This window comes from Lepidochelys olivacea, assembly GCF_965140295.1.
Source record: "Lepidochelys olivacea isolate rLepOli2 genome assembly, chromosome: 1".
NCBI lineage: Eukaryota > Metazoa > Chordata > Testudines > Cheloniidae > Lepidochelys > Lepidochelys olivacea.
The window spans coordinates 194,344,110-194,363,482 of NC_140411.1; positions in this window are offsets into that span (position 1 = coordinate 194,344,110).

The following is a 19,373-nucleotide window of genomic DNA, read 5'->3' on the forward strand; positions in this document are numbered from 1 at the left end:
TGGGATCTTTGAATACTCAACCTTTGTTTTAAGTCATTAGAAAGACTAAAAAGTGGCAGCTCTGGGCTTGGGAAGGAAATTTCAGCTCTAGAGCTGTACTTCTCTGAAATAACCAAAATTCACATACAGGGTTGGATATCAGGCCATTTCCATTATTTAACTGGCAAAGATATAACCTTAGATTAACTGTTCTTGTTATGTTCAATTTCTCCTTTGCAATGACTTAATCTTGGGTTACCTGCCTCTAAAGCTTTAGAGCAAGACAGCAGGTTTTACTTTTCTTATTCTCAACTGCCTGATATTGTTGGAGAGAAACACTTGAGTTTTGCTGTCTTTTGGAGTGCAAAGTCACATCCTTAAAAGTGAAAAGAAACGTCTGAGACAGCTGGCACTTCTCTCATTGGAGGAAATGTGTGGGCCTTTTAATTTAAAGAGACATTTAAAGATTGAGAAGTTGCTGCAGGGATCCATTCACAAGCAGTGTTTTGGATATACTCTTTAAAAGGATTGATTCCCCTTAGCCATATTCAATCTTGGAAAACTTTGTTTTCAGTGGAAATACATATTTGAACAGCAAGGTTTAAATTTGCTGGTGGGGACTTGCTTCCTTAGAGAAGACAGTAAGATCTGTCAAAGACATGTGCAGCACTTAGATATTGTGGTGATAGAGATTTCAGAAATGCTTACAGAAAGACATTTCAGATTGAGGCTGCAATTTAGCATGGTGGATTTCTCAAGTCCCATGAAGCACAATCTGTGTAACCACCATGTTTTTATGTGGTGACACTGCAGGGTGTATCTGCATAGTGAGATAACTAAAGCAGTATTCTTGGTACTATGTATGTAAGATACCCCTCCCCCCTCTGGAAAAATGAAGACAATCCTGCTGATTTACAAGTATGGGTTGAAACCTATGTCTGGGAAACAAAAAATTGAGGTTATTTCTGGCTGTGCCAGAGACTTCCTGGGTAACCATGGACAAGTCACTTAGGAGTAAAGATTTAAGAAGTACCTAAGTGACTTCGGAGTTTAAGTCCCATTTTCAAAAGTAACAGGCATTTTAAAAAACATGGGTCAGGTACAAAATGACTGGTGAAATTTTTAAAAAATGCCTCAGTTTCCCCATCTGTAAAATGAGGATAACATTTTCCTACTTCACAGGGATATTGTGAGGATAAATACATTAAAGATTGTCAGCGTTATGTTCACAGCATACACGCACACACACACAGGAAATGAAATTAAAAATACTACTCTCACAATAGTGGCAGTGTAACACTGCATTTATTAGAATTCAGAACACTAACACAGAAGGCCCCAAAACAGAAAGGAAAAACCAGGCTGCTCCCTAAGGCAGAGAAGCACAACTCACCGCACCTTGCTTTAATCTGGCTCTTCCCAGACTAGCTGTACTTACTAGCCTGCAAGCAGGACCTGGAAACCACATCCCCCTCTCTCCCCAGCCCTTAACACTGCATTTCCAACACTGGTCTCAATATGCCACACTGAAGGGCTCAGACACTGCAGAAATGAGGGCCCTCTAAGTAAGAGGGACAGAAAGAGCCAATAATGGCCTATTTAAGGCCACCATACTGTTGAAACCTGAGAATCCCCAGGGTTTAGAGCCCAAACTATTTGCAGGTCTGTTAGCTTAACAGTACTGATCTTGTACTTGTGTGCATGCTTGGATTTGCTTTCTGTTATGGAGCACACAGGAGAAGTTATCATCTGAACCCTGTATTAATAGGCAATGGAGTTGTCATTTTCCAAATCAAGCTCCAACCCACTGTTTCCGAAGCATCTAGTGTATTATTTCCTGTCTCCCTCCTGGGGAAGTAAATTGGTCTTCAGTCTCAAGCATTTGTTCATTTACCTTCGCCTGAGCATCTGTGCAAAGGGAAGCAAAGCTGGGGATCAAACCAAACTTGCCAAAGACCCAGTAAAGCCTTTAGAACCTGTTGCATTTACGTAGTTTTCAAGATGTGTGAGTCATTTATAAATTATGATGTCCTTTGAGAGCCTTAAATAAAAGGTGCTATAGAAATGTCAATCATTTTAACTCAACTGGGAACAACATGGAAAAGCCAAGATAATGCCTAAATCTCAAGTTGTGAGGAACAATTTAGTTTACTGTCTTTTAGTAAGACTAGAGTTTTAGGTAGAGCAGGTAACATTCCAGAGAAAAGAGACCTCAGACAAATTTTAAACCAATTTTGTCTAACTATATACATTTTTTGATTAATCCCTAAAGGCCTTTCACCTCCCTGTCCCCTTCCCTTCCCGTCCATTCTTTCTTTCGTATTTTTGAAAATCGATTTTCAATAAAAAAAATTGAGGTCTGCTAATGCAGATGGAAGTAACTGTGCTGGTAGGAAAAAGACCAACAATTCAGGGACATAACATGAGCAACAGTAAACCAGGAAATCTAAGTGATATTACATGAAGAGTAATAAAATGGCTGAAATACGTTGAAGACATATGAAGTTAGATATCAATGACTCCAACAAGAATTAGTATTTAAATAGAGCTTTTCATTTGTAGCTTCTAGGGCACTTCATACATGTGGGTAAACCTGGGAAAACAGAATAACTGTTTAAATGACCCCCGGTTGGATAGCATGTCAGCAGCAGAGATGGAACAAAAAACTCTGGCCTCATAGCTTCCAGTCTTGTGCCCTGTTCACCAAATGAAACTGCCACCCCCAACTGTTAAGTTTTGTAGAAAAGGGAATTTAAGGTGTTGCCCCCTGCTCTACACCACTAGATTCTCCGCTTCTCTTGACAAGTGAAATCTCTGTGCCTTCTTGGCTGTGTTAGTTCAGCGGCTGAGATGTTCAGAGATCCGACAGAGGGTAACAAGAGTAACAAAAATGACTGTACCAGCCCCATTTCTCACAAACCTGCCCAAGACCTGGTTGCTGTAAACCCAATACTGTTGTCCAATAATTTAGGCCATCTCTGAAAGCCTTAACAGAGTGCCCAGACACAGCATTTAATTAGTGTTTCAATTATCATTTAAATGTTTGCACATCTAGTTCAAAAAAGATCAGGCAGCTGAATTTTGAGACAAGTGGCTGTGTCAGTGATTTCCCAAGAGATGGTTTATTTGAAGGTTAACAATTCAAGCAGAGGGTTCTAAAAAGCAGTTAATCAGTATAAATACTTTTGGCTGCAGACATTGCCCCTGTGAACAAGTGTCTAGTTCCTTTGATCTTAATGAACTAAAATGTATTTCATGCATCACAGCAGCTGGCTGGTTCTAAGCTGCAGTTACCAAGTGCAGAGAGGTCACATCCCTCTAAACAATATCTTGTACTGGCTAGGTTGTGATTGTACTGTAGAAAATTAGCAAGATGATTCACTAGAATAACTGTTACACCAGCTATTAACGTAAAGCAGCATGTGCAATAAAGTTTTAAAGGAAAAGTTTCAATGAACATAAGTCTGCTTGCTAAAGGCAACAGAACCATAGATTTACAACAACTGTTACTGATAATACTTGCTATGGGCCCTTTTGTCTAGTGAACAAAAAAAATCTCTACCTATACTCACAGGAAGGTCAAGTGGACAAAGGGTGCAGGGGAAGTAATCCTATCTTTCTGTGCTCGACTGTGTGGCATCTTCTGTTTGGTGGCCCAAGAGACTATTGGGTCTACTACTTCTAGAAGCTGGGAGAACATTCCTTCAGTTCAAGCAGTAGGGACCTGTATTTTTGGATTTGGAAGGACTAGGGTTCTAGTCCAGGCATGCTAAGTGTTTAAGAATTAAACAGTAATTCTGTGCACTACAGCACATAAATTCATTACATGCTGGGTAGCAAGGAGTGTCCCAATGTTCCCAAGATATTCCACAGATGTTAGGAAAATTACTTTCTATTTTTTCATTTAGCAGGCTTTGCCTCCTATACATAGGTAGACACTTGTTTAGCTGCCTGCAACCAGACTAATTAGACTTACAAAAGGAACTGTTTTCTCAGTCTTCATAGACAGATTTATCAGTCAGTTTATCCAAGGTATTCAGAACCAATAGCTTATGTAAGGACTGTGCAGCACAATGAAGGAATTGAGCAGAAACAGCATTAAGGCACTATTCTTCAAATCATCTTTCTACATTGATCTGCACTAATGCCCTGTGGAGGTAGGCAATTACCCCTATTTTACACAAGAGTGAATGGAGTCAGAGTGAATGATTCCAGTTCTTACAGTCAGAGACTGGCTTTAAAAACTTCCTGGCTCTCAGTCCTGTGTGCAAGCCACTAAGACCCCAATTCTCAGCCCTGTGGTCCTTACACCCTTCTCTCCAGCCTTTTATTTGACCTTATCCCCTTAGGTCAGGGGACTTCACACCACCTTCCCCATGACTGGTCGGGGCACCCAGGCCCACTCTCCACACTAGGTTTCAGTCCAGAGACCCTACAATGAGCAGCCAAGGTCTGTTTTGCCCACCTTGCCACTGCTTACCTGGACTCCTTCCTACCATTAGCCATTTCTCACGCCTTTTCCCCAGCACCTTCTTCAGTTCATTGTAACACCCCAGCACCTCCCAGTGGTCCAGTTCCCACCCTTGTATCAGGGCCAACCACAGGAGCTTGCTCCAATCCTGTGGCCTACAGGCACCTTCCCCACTCCGCCCCTCCTCAGCTCTCTCCTTACCCTGCAGGAGCTTCCTATTGCTGATAAGTCTCTCCACTCTTCAGAGAGCGACGGCAGCCCCTCTAGCTCCAGTCCAAACACCCCACCTCACTGTCTACTTGGCTTCACTGCCTCTGGCTTTCTCCTGCCTCAGAAAAAAAAACTCACCTCTCCCCCCAGCCTCTCATGCTTCCGCCTGGCTAGCCCAAGAGCAAAGTCCTAGCTACCACTCTTCTGGGTCTCATCCCTGGTTTTTTCTCCACTTCCCTGTGCTCCTTCCTTTATGAAGACCCAGCTCCTCTCCAGCTGGGTTTGTTCATTTATGCTTAACATGCCTCCAGGTGCCATCCCAGGGGCTTACCGGGGCTCAGGCTCCTGTTAACCCCTGGTTAACCAATGTGGTATTTAGACACCCCCTCACAAGCTCATAATTACCAGTTGTGCTTTTGCAAGTTTCCCTTAAAGCCAAAGATTGATATTTGATTCCTGACATGCGCATAAAGTTGTGGGTATCCCTGAAGCCTGGCTAAGGGGAGAGGCATTTTATACTTCACACTGCATGGAGCTCTCCGGGCTGCTCTGTGCGCCATTGCTTAGGCATTACCGGCAGACATTATAATGGAGGAGATTTTTAGTTCACTCCTTTCAACAGTTCACAAAAAAATAGTTGCTCTTCTTCAGTTTCCTGATCATACGCTAAGTTAATGCGGATACACAATTAGTATTTCCTGCTGCTGGGCAGGAGCTAGTACCCAGGTAAAGGAAATATACCATGTTGAGTGTGAGCAGAAGGAAACAGATACAGGCAGTGTGAGAAAACCTGGCCACGAATTCTGACCCCACAGACCTTCAACATTCCCTGAGACAGTAGGAACAGCCTCAGCAGCTTCTCAACAAACCAAGTGGGAGGCAGGATGAAATGCACCAAGTTCCCTGCACCCTCAAATCTTTTGATGGAGATTGAAGATCCTGGCCCACTCTGCTGAAAAAAAACACTACTGGCTAGAAAAAGATGCACTGAACACACTTTAAGAAGCCAAATGACAGCAAGATACGATAGCGAAAAATACGTTCCCAATCGCACTATAGTAATGGTAGCCACAGAGAAAAGGGACTAATTCCTCAGAACACATTTTATCTTTCAAATGATATCAAATGCTCTAAACACCGTCCTTTCTTAGCTTCATTTCATGGCGTGGCTTCTTAGCCTGCAGTCACACAGATATCACACTATTATTCAAGCAGGTCCGAGAACTGTCCCTTATGCTTCTGGGAGCAGAAATGTCTGACATCAGATTTATTTTTATCTTGGGGGTTGGGGACAGATAAAAGGTGGTGGCTGTGTGAGTCATTGCCACCCACTCTTCCCACAACCACCTGTTAGCGACTCTGGGGAACCTTTTCCACCACAAGTCTTCAGGTTCCAGTCTGCATGGGATTTTGGATGTGAAGGTGAAAAGTTATGAAACATCCACATCAGCGATCCCTGGCAACCCCATGGTTATGTGAGCACACATCTAATTCTGGAGTGAAACTCTGCATCTCCTACTGGGCACCATTGCAGCTGGGACTCCATCTGAGCTGGAAGTCAGACCATGGAGACATGCCTCTGAAAGAGAGGGAGAGGTGTACATCAGCTCTGATCCCCTGAAATCCACTCACATCTTGGCTATCACTGGCAAAAGAGGCCATTTTTTGACAGTATAAGACTGAAAAAACCAAGAAGCCTGTATTTGCCTAAGTCTCTTCCTTTATGTGAGTTTATTCTGTGCAGGGGATGTTTTGGCTTCAAAATGAATGCATCCATCCTGTTAACACTTGTCAGTACTATGGAAGGCATGCCTGGTCTTCCGTTTTTATATCTATTACACTAGGCTGTAATAGCAGCGCTCAGCAAACACAATGTATTTAAGGGTGAAAGTCCATTCTAGTCTCATACTACACAAAGCATTACAATATTTTGGACATCAGTGCTAATTAAATACCATAAGTGGTGTCCTTATTGAGAACCTATGCCCAGCAGAGTCATACTTGGACCACCAGACAATGGTCAGCTATGGCACCCACTACCCACTCCTACTCAGACGGAAAAATGTGGACATCAACTGCCAAAGACTGGAAGTGCCAAATATTAGACTTAGAACCAATTTCTTTTTAATGGTACAGAGAACAGATGTCCATATGTTGCAATAGTAATATAAATATCAAGCCCATTATTTCAGTTGCCAGGAGTTTGGATTGTGACTTTCAGTTTCTCAACAAAGAGAACGCGTAGGCAAAGCACAGATGGGGAAACAGTAAATCAACAGGGGAAAAAAATCAAAGTTATTGCCTTTCTGTGCAAAAGCAAAAGGAAATAACATTTCTGAAGGACTAAGTGAATTCCAAATGAAATGAAGTAGCCGTTTGTGCTGTTCATTGTTATTTCTAATTCAAAAGGAGTCGTGGATGACAGTTCTCCTTTTAATTAAGAGGGTTTAAAGGGCCTTAATCAGAAAGAGTTAATCTTTAATGTTTATGTGGAGATGAGTCTCCTGCTTCTAGGAAAATATTATATTTTTTCTCTTTTTAAACAAACAAACATATGGCCTGATCCTGCAGGATGCTGAGCATTTCCTGGCCTTGGAGTGCAGGGTACACAGCACTCCTCTGGAAATACCAAGTACCTTTCTTGTTTGGGTCCATGTACTGTAAATTTGCCAAAGATTATGACACCAAGATTGAGAAGGAGATTTTTCAAAGCACTATAGAGAGCAAAGGTGGGCTTTTCTAAAACACCTAAGTGACTTAGGAATGCAAATCCCCTTCAGTGTCACTGGGGTGACGCCTAAATCACATAAGTGCCTTTGAAAATCCCACACCAAATACACAAGGTTCTGTCCAGAAGATTAAGGCCAAAACTTGCAGTTCTTATTCAAGAGGAACTCACTGAAGTGGGGTGCGGTGCTGGGGTGGGGGAGATGGGACGACAGTCCTGCTTGCATGAAAATTGGTGGAATTTTAAGTGTCAGACCAAAACTGATGATTGATCATTCTTCATTTGGTATGCAAAAGGTCTCAAGTCCACACTGTTGAGAGAGCTCATGGGGAAGGAAAGGTATGTGTACACTGCAGTTGGATGTGTGATTGCAGCTTGGGCAATCTAATTAGTACCACTAAAACTAGCAGTTAAAATGCGGTGGCGTGGGCTGTACAAGCCCTCCCTGGACCCTGAGTACACACTTGTATTGCTAGACTGTGCAGGATCCACACTGGTGCGTCTTCCCTGCTGCTTTAAATCATGCTAGCTAGATTAAAACTAGGGTGGGTATGCCTACTCCAACTGCACTCATACTTCCAATTGCAGAGCGGACATACTGAAGAGAGGGGGAGTGTAGAGAAAACCCCAAAATAAGGACCATGAGGTTTCGTTTTCTCCTCTCTTCTAAAACAGCAAGTGGTTTCTTTGTTAGTTTTTAGTTGCATTGTCCAAAAAAAAAAAAAAAAAAAACCCAAAACACCTCCCTCACCCCCCACAAAAGGCTATTTCCCCCAGACTATAAACTTATCCTTTACAGTCTACCAGTGCTTGAAATTCTACCAGTCCGAGAGGAAGGCAATGTGTCTTACAGGCACTCTGATTCAGAGCCATTCATCTCAGAGGGCAAGAAATCCCCAGCACAGCAGGAGGAATTTGCCACTTTTTCCCTTGCAGTGGCAGTCTTATTGCTGTAAAGGTGAGGCGAACAATGGAAAGGGGGATTTTTTCCTTTTCCAAATTTGCAAAACCTCAAACACAATTTAGTGTGCGCATGGGAACACTCAGAAGGATTTTGTAACGTACCAAGTCATCCAAAAGAAAAAACAAAGCGGTGAGAGGAATGCCAGCTGCACTATTCTGTTCCACGTAAGAATGAATCCATTGGACTGTTAATTGACTTGAACCTTTACCCACAGCATGAACACAAATGAACTCCCCACAAAATCTATTCTGGCGATTTTAGTTAAGACCGTGTTAATTTCTGGATTGGCCAGAGCTGTGACTGAAAATAGAGGTGTTTAAGTACAAAGAAATCTGTTCTCACACTAATTGTCAAAGCGAGTGGAGGCAGGAAAAAGGAAGGAGAGGAAGTATGCTTTTGTGGTTAAGGCACTGGCACTGGAATGAAGAAGATCTGTTCCTGGCTCTACCACAAACTTGCTGGGTGATCTTAAACAAATCACTGTGGACCAAAGTTTGAATAATGCCCAACACTTTCAGCTATGACCCCAAAGTTTTGAGTGCTTCTAGAATTTCAAAGACCAGCACACACACACAAAGGGAAGAAGCCTCTACACGGTATTTTTAAAAAGCTATTTGACTGAATGCCCTGCTGGAATGGACCCAGGATTAGCAGCGAAAAAAAGATGAAAGTGTTCTGTTTTAATCAACAAAATACCAATAGGGGCAGCAGCAAAGGAAGTTTTCCATGCACAGCCCTAATACACCATCTCTGCTCTGTCCTGGAATAACAAGCTCCGGGCAACAAGGTAATGTCTTCTCCATAGCCCATTCAGTCCTTGGTTTCTCTGCTTAGACTGCCAACAAGCAGGCCACTTAGTGCCAAATGTAAAGGCATTTTTAATCATGTTGACACCTACCCCTTAGGAAATGGACTGAGGCCATGGACTCATGGCATAGAAATCTAGTGATAACTCCTTTCCATCTGTTTCTGACTTGAGCCAGCCTTGAGCACTGACCTAGATGTGCCATGTTTTCCTTTCAAAAAGTAACATTTGGCTGAGAAACTAGAAGAAAGTCAAACAAAAAAGAAACCTGACAAAAGTCCCACTCACAGATCATTCAGTGTTGTGTTTTGAGTAACTTACACTAAGTGAGACTCCTACGTAGCTCTTTCCTGTGTTGCTTGGGTATTGTCCCCCCTGAGACCACCACCTGACCTTGGTTTTAATTACATTTCCCCTTAGACTGAGGAACCTGGCAAACAGGCAGGACTCAACAGATTTGTTCAATTTCATTCTCGGGTATTTATATGGCCTGCATTATCCCAGCGGCTGAGCACCTCACAATCTTCATGCTACCAAACATCCCTAGGAGACATTATTCCCATGTTACATGTCATTAAGGCACAGAGAAACCAAGCAATTTGGCCAAGGAACAGGAATTCTGTCACAAAGCAGGGAATCATGTCTTAGACCAACACCCTAATCCCACCACAACCCTGCCTCTGTCTGTGACTACCCTTCTCTTCTATTTATCTTCCAGGCAATAGATAGATTATTCCCAAAGCAAATCTAATGACAACCCGCCACTTAAAAAAAGATCCATTATAAGGGTTAAAAAATATATATATAGATTCTGTGAATCCCATTCATTTGGATGACAAGCTCAGTCATGAGCATCAGATTCGTTTCCTCTATTTTGCTTCAAAAATTGGCCTCCATATTTTCAAAGCCCCTCCCCTACTCATCCCCACATAGATTGATTGTTAAGGTAGGCTGAAAGGATAAAAATACTTCAAAGGAAAACATAAAAGTGCTATTTCTAAACCTAAAATATCAAAGTCTGCATCAAGATGCAAAAGGTAAGTCTTTGTCAGATGTTTGGGATAGAAAATTCCACTCCATTAAGAGAATATGCTTCTGTGTTTAAATAATTTCTTGGTAGATATTGGTTAGAAATATATTTATAATGAGGATATTAATATTCATACTATATATATTTATTTTTATGAGTCATGAATCACAAGTAGAGACGCAACACTAGAATTATTATGGGGCTTCCATTACAAGAGCTGCATTAAGCAGCTTGCTCACTGCAAACTCGTTGGACGCTGGTTGACTTTGGATTAGGTCAAAGCAACGATCTGTATAATTATCAACCCTTCCCTATTGCCTTCCATCTCCCACTTTGGGGAATCAGGCTTCGGGTGTCCAGATTTTTGTTTCAATATATGCCACTCTTGATAAAGTGATACTTGAGTATTAAACAGAGGAGGAAAGCTTTCAGAGGTAGGTTAATAAATGTTTAAGCACAAATTTTCAGTATTTATCTGGGAGCTAGTATGCCACATTAACAAAGTGGCTGATGCTTGTTTATTTCCCTAAATACCTAGGGTCCAGACATAGCTGTGACTTTCATTAGATATGCATCATGCCTTGCATAGTTAGTTACAAAGAAATAAACATTTAGCATGGTAGCAACCCTACACCAAAACGAGACAATTATTCACTATTAATGTGCATTTAACAGCTTGTGAATCTTTTTCTACAACTCCCTCTGTATGCATTTGAGTAGACTTGGCTTTCTCTTAGCTTATCGTGGTTCCTTCTAAGCCACAATGACTTGTTTAGATCTTGAAGGTCATAGCTTCAAAGGACTGCACTACAATCTCAGTAAGAAATACAGAGAGGCTTTAACAGCCTAAATAGAGAAAAAGCAACGCAAGGGAGAAGAGTTTACATTTCCAAGGATTTACATTTATCACTAACTAAAATACTTGAAATTTCTCCAACAAAAATATGATCTAGAAATGCAAAGCTCCACAAACACCCTGATGCCTCAGCACCCCCAACATGCAGTATATTTTACACTCCTTTTTGCTGGTGGGCAGAATGAGGCACTGAGATTAAGTTGCCTGAGTGGCAGTATAAGGGACTGAAACAGCTCCTGACTATCAGTCCCATGCTCTAACCATTAGACATCAAATCCTTATAGCACTGTAGCTGTGCTCTCCATGCAAGGCTATTTAGTTTTTTTTGACAATTTGGGATACGACACCGGTTTATGCTTTTCTTATCAAGAAAATGGGAGAGGCTTTAATTAATATGATTGAGACACCAAAGGTTATTTTAAAACAACAACATAATTCCAATATTAGAAAGAGAACTTTGCTGTTCCTGGCAACTTGTTTTGGCCCCACTGATCAATGGAAAAAGGCACTTTCTATTTCTGAAACAAGATAGGTGAGGCAATACCTTTTATTGGACCAACTTTGCTGGGTGAAAGAGACATGCTTTCTAGCTACACAGAACTCTCCTTCAGATCTGGCTGAAGGACTCCTCTGCGTAGCTTGAAAGGTCATCTCTTTCACCAACAGACGTTGGTCCAATAAAAGACATAACCTCACCTACCTTGGTCTCGCTAATATGCTGGTTACAACAACACTGCAAACTTTCTGTTTCTGTCTAATGATGATTTTCAATCTATTCTGGGCAGTGCCTAAGCTAAATCGGAGCCAGCCTATCCAAATTCAATCAGCAGCTTTTTAAGTTTAGAGGCAATTTTTTTCTGGCTGGAACAAAGCTGCTAGGGCTGCAGAAAATAAAACAAAAGCCCCCTTTTGTGGGGTCAATAGGCAATAAAATATCTGTCAGTGCTGTCCAAGGTACTGCAATAGATCTCTCAGTCCTCTCTAGAAGAATCAATACTAATATTTCTTTGTACAACATGGCTAGATATAAACATAGGAAAGCCTTAACTGTAGGCAGGTACAGAGGGAGGATTAAGAGGCAAGCAGCCATTTTGGAATTTCAAAAGTCTGGCTCTCTTTTTCAAGCCACCATCAGACAAGAGAGACTGTCTCCATTCTGCCCTACCAACGTCAATGTCAGTCTGGATTTTGTCCTCTGTTCTTACAGCCATGGAAGTCCCATTGTAGGCTCCCAGTGCTCCCTGCCAGACCTCTTATTAACTGTCTGTGCCTGAGCTGAGGCTACTTGGCCAAGCAGCACTCAAGACAGTAAATGGAAATGACAGGAAGAGACAGCAAATGCGAGTCTTAGAACTGTCTCACAACAAGAGTTCCTGTAGCCAACACTACAATCTGAGGACTTGGGGGCAATTACAAAGGCAGTCACACTGGAGCAGGCCAATGTTCAAGCCAGGGCTGCAGCAACTCAGGCACTACAGGCAGTGGAATGGACTAGTAGGTCAGGTGCATTATTGAACTCTTCTCTGTCCGGCAAAGAAATCCTTCCCTTTCTCCACAGCTGCAAAGGTACAAGCCTCTTTCCTGCAGCAGAAGCAGTTTGGTAAGGCATTTCTGAACTAGTTCTCTAAAACTGTCACTGCCTCTGGGACACATGCTCATGGTACCTTGACTGTTTCTGACCTTCTCTTGGGGTTGGTTTCCAGCTAACATTCTAGCCTGCACAAACATGGTGGCTGGGGGAGCCTCTAGTTGACTGAGCAATGAGGTCAGGAGAGGGACCTGATCACTTTTTCCCTCTTATCACCTTTTACTTTCTTCTGAAGGTCAATAGTCCAAGTCCTTCCTGCCTTTCCCCATACATCACACCAATCCTCTGCCACTTCCATTTAATGGAACAAATGGACACTGCAATTGCTATAGCAGCAGGAGCCAGTACAAGCCCTGCCAACCTTCTTCCCATCCTCAGATGGCACCAGGCCTTAATGGTTACATTTTTTCCACCCACCCACTCAGTAGAAGTGAGGGGAGTGTCAGTGAAAGCCTATGGAGGAACCCTCCCTTTCCGCACAGCAGCCATTACTGCTACAGCTTTCACCCCCTTAGGGAGGGTCAGTGTGAGTGTAACTCAAGTGTGCTTCAACCACTTGTCCAACCCGTCCCTCCTGCAGACTTCCACTTTCACTATCCCACAGTCACTCTGCCCTTTTGCCATTCTCAACCCCTCTTCCTTCCCTCGGTTTCCCTTTTCCTGGCTGCCAGCACGCTGTTTCCCAACTCCCAGAGCACATACATGAGCAAATAATTCACGTACCAACCTTCACTATGACCATTGCTTCTTGTATCCTTTCCCTCCACCCTTAGTCTTTGGGTTTTAAAACCTTTGGGACAAAGATTGTCTTCTTATCCATTTTTGCTTCCTATAATATAATGGGACCTCAAGCCTGATTGGGGTCATTAGATACTACTGAAGTAATAAGAATTAAGTAATAATTATTTTTCAATAGAGGGTCAGATACTTAAAAGGAGAGAGCACAAATGAAAATACCTCAGATGTGTCAACTCCCAATTAATTAGTACCCTTCTGAGAGCTGGAGAAAATATCTTTAAGGCAGCACTGCATTCTGAAAAAGCTTTTTGGTTTTTTTCTCCTGAGTGTCTGGGGAGTTGGAGAAAGAAAACTATGCTGGCTTCAAGGCTTAACCATGCATTAATTACTAGGAATGAAGAATTTCAGAAACATCATACACATTTACTGATTGCACTAAACAAAAAAATTTTTTCTTCTTCTTCATTTTTGGTCAGTGTTTCAGAAACCCCCCAAAGCAGCAGAACTCTGTATTACAACACTGCTGCATTCAGATTTGCTTTATTTTTTCAAATACACATTTAAAGCATTTCATTGCCACAAGGGATCTGAAATGAGGCTTTTCCATGAATATAGCACTACACAAGGCTGGCAGCACATTTGGTGCTATAGAATTATAGAAATTTAGGGCTGGAAGGGACTTCAAAATGTCTTCAATTCCACTCCCCTGCACTGAAGCAGTTCCAAGTAAACCTAGACCATCCCTGACAGGCGTTTGTCCAACCGGTTCTTAAAAACCTCCAGTGATGGGGATTCCTTAACCTCCTTTAGTAACCTATTCCAGAGCTAACCTATCCTTACAGTTAGAAAGTTTTTCCTAATATCTACCTAAATCTCCCTTAAGCCCATTACTTCATGTCCTACCTTCAGTGGACATGGAGAACAATTCCTGTTCATAACAGCCCTTAACATATTTGAAGATGGTTACCAGGTATCCCCCTCACTCTTTTCTCAAGATTAAACACACTCAGGTTTTTTTAACCTTCCATCATAGGTCAGGTTTTCTAAAATGATCATAATCATTTTTCTTGCTGTCCCCCGGAATCTGATTTGTCCATATCTTTCCTAAAGTGTTGCATGCAGAATTAGGCACAGTACTCCTGCTGAGGCCTCTCCAGTGCCAAGCATAGCAGGATAATTAACTTCAATGTTTTATATAGAACACTCCTCTTAATACACCCCAGAATGATATTAGTCTTTTTCACAACTGCATCACACTGACTCATTTAATTTGTGATACACTAGAATCCTCAGATCCTCTTCAGCAGTACTACTGCCTAGGTAGTTATTCCCCATTTTGTAGTTGTGCATTTGATTTTTCCTTCTTAAATAGGAAACTTTTTACTTGTCCTTGAATTTCATTTTGTTGAACTCAGACCAATTCTCCAGTTTACTTTGAATTCGAATCCTGTCCTACAAAGTACTTGCAACCCCCTCTTACTCCAGAGATTTATAAGTATACTCCACTCCATTAGCCAAGTCATTGATGAAGATATTGAATAGTACTGGACCTAGGAATGACCCCCCACTAGATACATACTCCCACTTTGACAGTGAACCACTGATAATTACTCTGAGTAAGGTCTTTCAATCAATTGTGCATCACCTTATAGTAATTTCATCTAGATCATATTTCCATAGTTTGCTTATGAGAATGTCAAGTGGGACTGCCAAAAGCCTCACTAAAAATCAAGATATATCTACTGTTTCCCTATCCCCTAGGCCCGTAACCTTGTCAAAGAAGGAATTTAGATTGGTTTGACATAATTTATTGGTAACAAATCCACGCTGGCTATTCCTTATAACCCTATTATCCTCTAGGTGCTCACAAATTCATTGTTTAATAATTTGTTCCAGTATCTTTCCAGGTATCAAAGTTAGGCTGACTGGTCTATAATTCCCTGCATTCTTTTTGTTCCCTGTATAAAGATAGGTACTATGTTTGCCTCTCTCCAGTTCTTTGAGACCTCACCCATCTTCCATGAGTGCTCAAAGATAATGGCTAACAGTTTCAAGATTGATTCAGCTTGTTCCTTAAATACCCTGGGATGAATTTCATCAGGCTGTGCTGACTTGAATACATCTAATTTATCTAGAAATTCTTTAATCTGCTTTTTTCCTATTTTGAATTGTGTTCCTTCCCTCTTGTTGTTAGTATTAATTGTGTTGAGTATCTGGTTACATTTACCTTTTTAGTGATGACTGAAGCGAAAATAAGCATTAGCCTTCCTGATGTAATCTGATATTAGTTCTCTTTCCCCACTGTGTAGAGGACCTACACTTTCCTTCATTTTTCTCTTTCTCCTAATTTATTTGAAGAACTTCTTATCATTTATGTCTCTGGCTAGGTGTAACTCATTGTGTGCCTTAACCTTTCTGATTCTGCTCCTATATGTTTGTACTATTCTTTTGTCCTCCTCTTTAGCAATTCTTCTATATTTCCACTTTTTGTAGGACTCCTTTTTTGATTTTCAGATAATTAGCTCATGGTGGAGCCATATTGGTCTCTTACAATTCCTCGCTTTCCTTCACATCAGAATGGTTCACAGTTGTGCTTTTAATATTGTCTCCTTTAAACTGCCAGCTCTCCTGAACTCCTTCATCCTTTGGATTTTCTTCCCATTGGACATTACCTACCAGTTCTTTGAATTTGTGAAGTCTGTTTTTTAGCACTCCATTCTCCTTATTCTGCTGCTCTCACCTCATTTTTGTCCTTGGAAATCACAAAATCTATCATTTCATGATCACTTTCACCCAAATTGCCTTCCACTACCTCCCTCTTGGTCAGAATCAAGTCTAAAATGGCCATCCCCCTTGGTATTCCCTCCACTTTCTGAAAAACAAAGCAAAAAAAAAAAACTATTTGCATACATTCCAAGAACTTACTGAAAATTGTGTTTTGCCATATTACTAGCCAACTTTTCTGGCTAGTTCAAGTCCTTCATTACTACCAGGTAGTAGGTTTCTGATATTTCAGTTATTTGTTTCAGAAATACCAAATCAACATCTTCCTGATGTGGTCATCTATAGCAGACCCCCTACCATGACATCATCCCTATTTTCCCCTCACTTTATCTTTACCCAGAGACCTTCATCTAGCGTGGCTTTCACTACCTGGACCTTAGAACAAGTGTATATGTTCTTGATATCTAATGCAACACCCCCATATAAGCAGGGAAGTAAACACTGACAGCAGCAGATTCACATGGCTATGATGTAGCCAGGGTGGCATAGAGAATGTACTTCCATCTTGAATGATCCTTTGTAAGTCTTCATCCTTCAGTAGGAATCAGTATATGAGGGTTTAGGCTTCTTAAACCCTCAAAATTGTAGCTTCCAAACTCATTTATGGTCAGCCTCATGCTCTGTTTTCTTCCACCTCAGCTCTATAAACCTTCTGTAAAAGCATACCACCTTCTTCATTAATGATCTGGATAATGGGATGGATTGCACCCTCAGCAAGTTTGCGGATGACACTAAACTGGGGAGAAGAGATAGATACACTGGAGGGTAGGGATAGGGTCCAGAGTGACCTAGACAATTTGAAAGATTGGGCCAAAACAAATCTGATGAGGTTCAACAAGGACAAGTGCAGAATCTTGCATTTAGGATGGAAGAATCCCATGCACCGCTACAGGCTGGGGACCAACTGGCTAAGCAGCAGTTCTGCAGAACAGGACCTGGGGATTACAGTGGACGAGAAGTTGGATAAGAGTCAACAATGTGCCCTTTTACCAAGAAGGCTAATGGCATATTGGACTGCATTAGTAGGAGCATTACCAGCAGGTCAAGGGAAGTGATTATTCCCCTCTATTCAGCACTGGTGAGGCCACATCTTGAGTATTGTGTTGAGTTTTGGGGTCCCTACTATAGAAAGGATGTAGACAAATTGGAGAGAGTCCAGCAGAGGGCAACAAAAATGATTTGGGGGCTGGAGGACATGACTTATGAGGAGAGGCTAAGGAAACATTATTTAGTCTGCAGAAGAGAAGAGTGAGGGGGATTTGATAGCCTTCAACTACCTGAAAGTGGGGTGGGGGGGAGTTCCAAGAGGATGGAGCTAGACTGTTCTCAGTGGTGGCAGATGACAGAACAAGGAGCAATGGTCTCAAGTTGCAGTATGGGAGGTCTAGGTTGGATATTAGGAAAAACTATTACACTAGGAGAGTGGTAAAGCACTGGAATGGGTTACCTAGGGAGCTGGAGGGATCTCCACCCTTAGAGGTTTTTAAGGCTTGACAAAGCCCTTGCTGGGATGATTTAGTTGGAGTTGGTCCTGCTTTGAGCAGGGGGTTGGACTAGATGTCCTCCTGAGGCCTCTTCCAACCCTAATCTTCTATGATTCTGAATGCTGGACATGACCCTCTCTACTGGTGCAAGACTGCAACTTGCCAGAATTGTTTGTTTCTCTTCATTCATGAAAAAAATGATCAAACTAATGAGTATTCCGAATATGTCATATCTTTTGACATGGAAAACTGTTTAGTTCCCTCTCCTCATTTATGTTTAATGGCCACATTTCTACTCCATGTAACTGAGTTGTCATCACTATTGCGCTGAACACTCATATCTTCGTTGTCAGACAGCCCACCAAACAGAGACCTTTGAATAAGTTGAAATGCCATTTGTGCAAGACCAATTTGCTATGCAACTTCTTTGCATATAGAACCACATGCTGTCAACTGACTACGCAGATAGATAAGACTATTCACCCATTCAATGTTATGGCCATCTACATGCAGCATCAGAAGATCATTCATTTCCATTTTATATGAGGCATGCATAGGTTTGGTTTTAACACCATTCATGTTAAGTCCCATAGATTCTGTAGTTTTTCACAGCTCTTCTAGGTTTAACTATAGCTTGTCAGTAGTCTCTCCAAATAAGGCAAGACCATCTGTATATTCAAGATCCTCTAAAAATGAATCTTTAAATGTCAAAACCAACCGAGACTAAAGTAGAAGGTATGTCATCTGATAGTCTATTAGAATGAATCCTTGACATACTGCTGATTCTACTAAAAAACAATCTGTAATATAACCATTGATTCTCACATAGCTAGACATACTACAGTACAGTTCTTCTACTGGGCATACAAAATCCTCTGACACCCCATAGTGGCATAGCAGCATTCACAGTGCTGATCAATGCACGGGGTCAAAAGCAGCTGCAATGTTAATTTCCTTTTGTCTCGCTAAGTTCTACATTCCTTAGAGCATATATAACATGGATTGTAATCGACCTGTCCAGAAGCCACACTAGTTGTGTCTGTTCAGTCGTATGATCATAAACATTTGCCCTGGGAGTTGCAGCAGTGTTATTCCCCTATAATTTAATCAAGCTGAGTAAAGTCACACAATATTGCTTAACCCTTCTTTTTGACCTGAGAGAAATCTCAAATCTGTCTATCATGCTCTCCTTCAGACAGCATGCTGAGCTGTGCTATTGGGTCTGCAAGGAAAGAGCGATGGAGATGTCATGTCTCTGGTGGTAGTCATGGGAGGGGACTCTTTTTAAATATTCATTTTTAAAAAGAGCGTTCTTTACTGAAGCTGCTAGACACAGAACAATCAGATGGTTGTTTAGCTCTTACACCAACAGTAAATACAGTGTACAGCTTAGTTTCAAAATACATGAGCTCCCTATTTCCTACAGAAAGCAGTATTGTAGTGTCCACTCACACTGCTGTAAAACCTTGTCTGTACTGATGGTGTCATGTGGAGTACTTATAGTGAAACAGACTGCTTCCACACTGTGATGTGGAGCTATATGCTGCAGTGAAAGGCTCTGGCAAAGAGAGGGAAGGGGAAAGTCTCGGGCACCAGGGAGCTGCCCAAGTCTTTCCCTGCTGCCTCCCTCCTGCCAAGAAATGGCTCTGGTCACTCCTGTGGCGGGGAAAGAATTCAGCAAAGGGACCCTACAATTCTAAAAACAGCCATCTAGATGTGGGAGGCAGTGCTTGGGT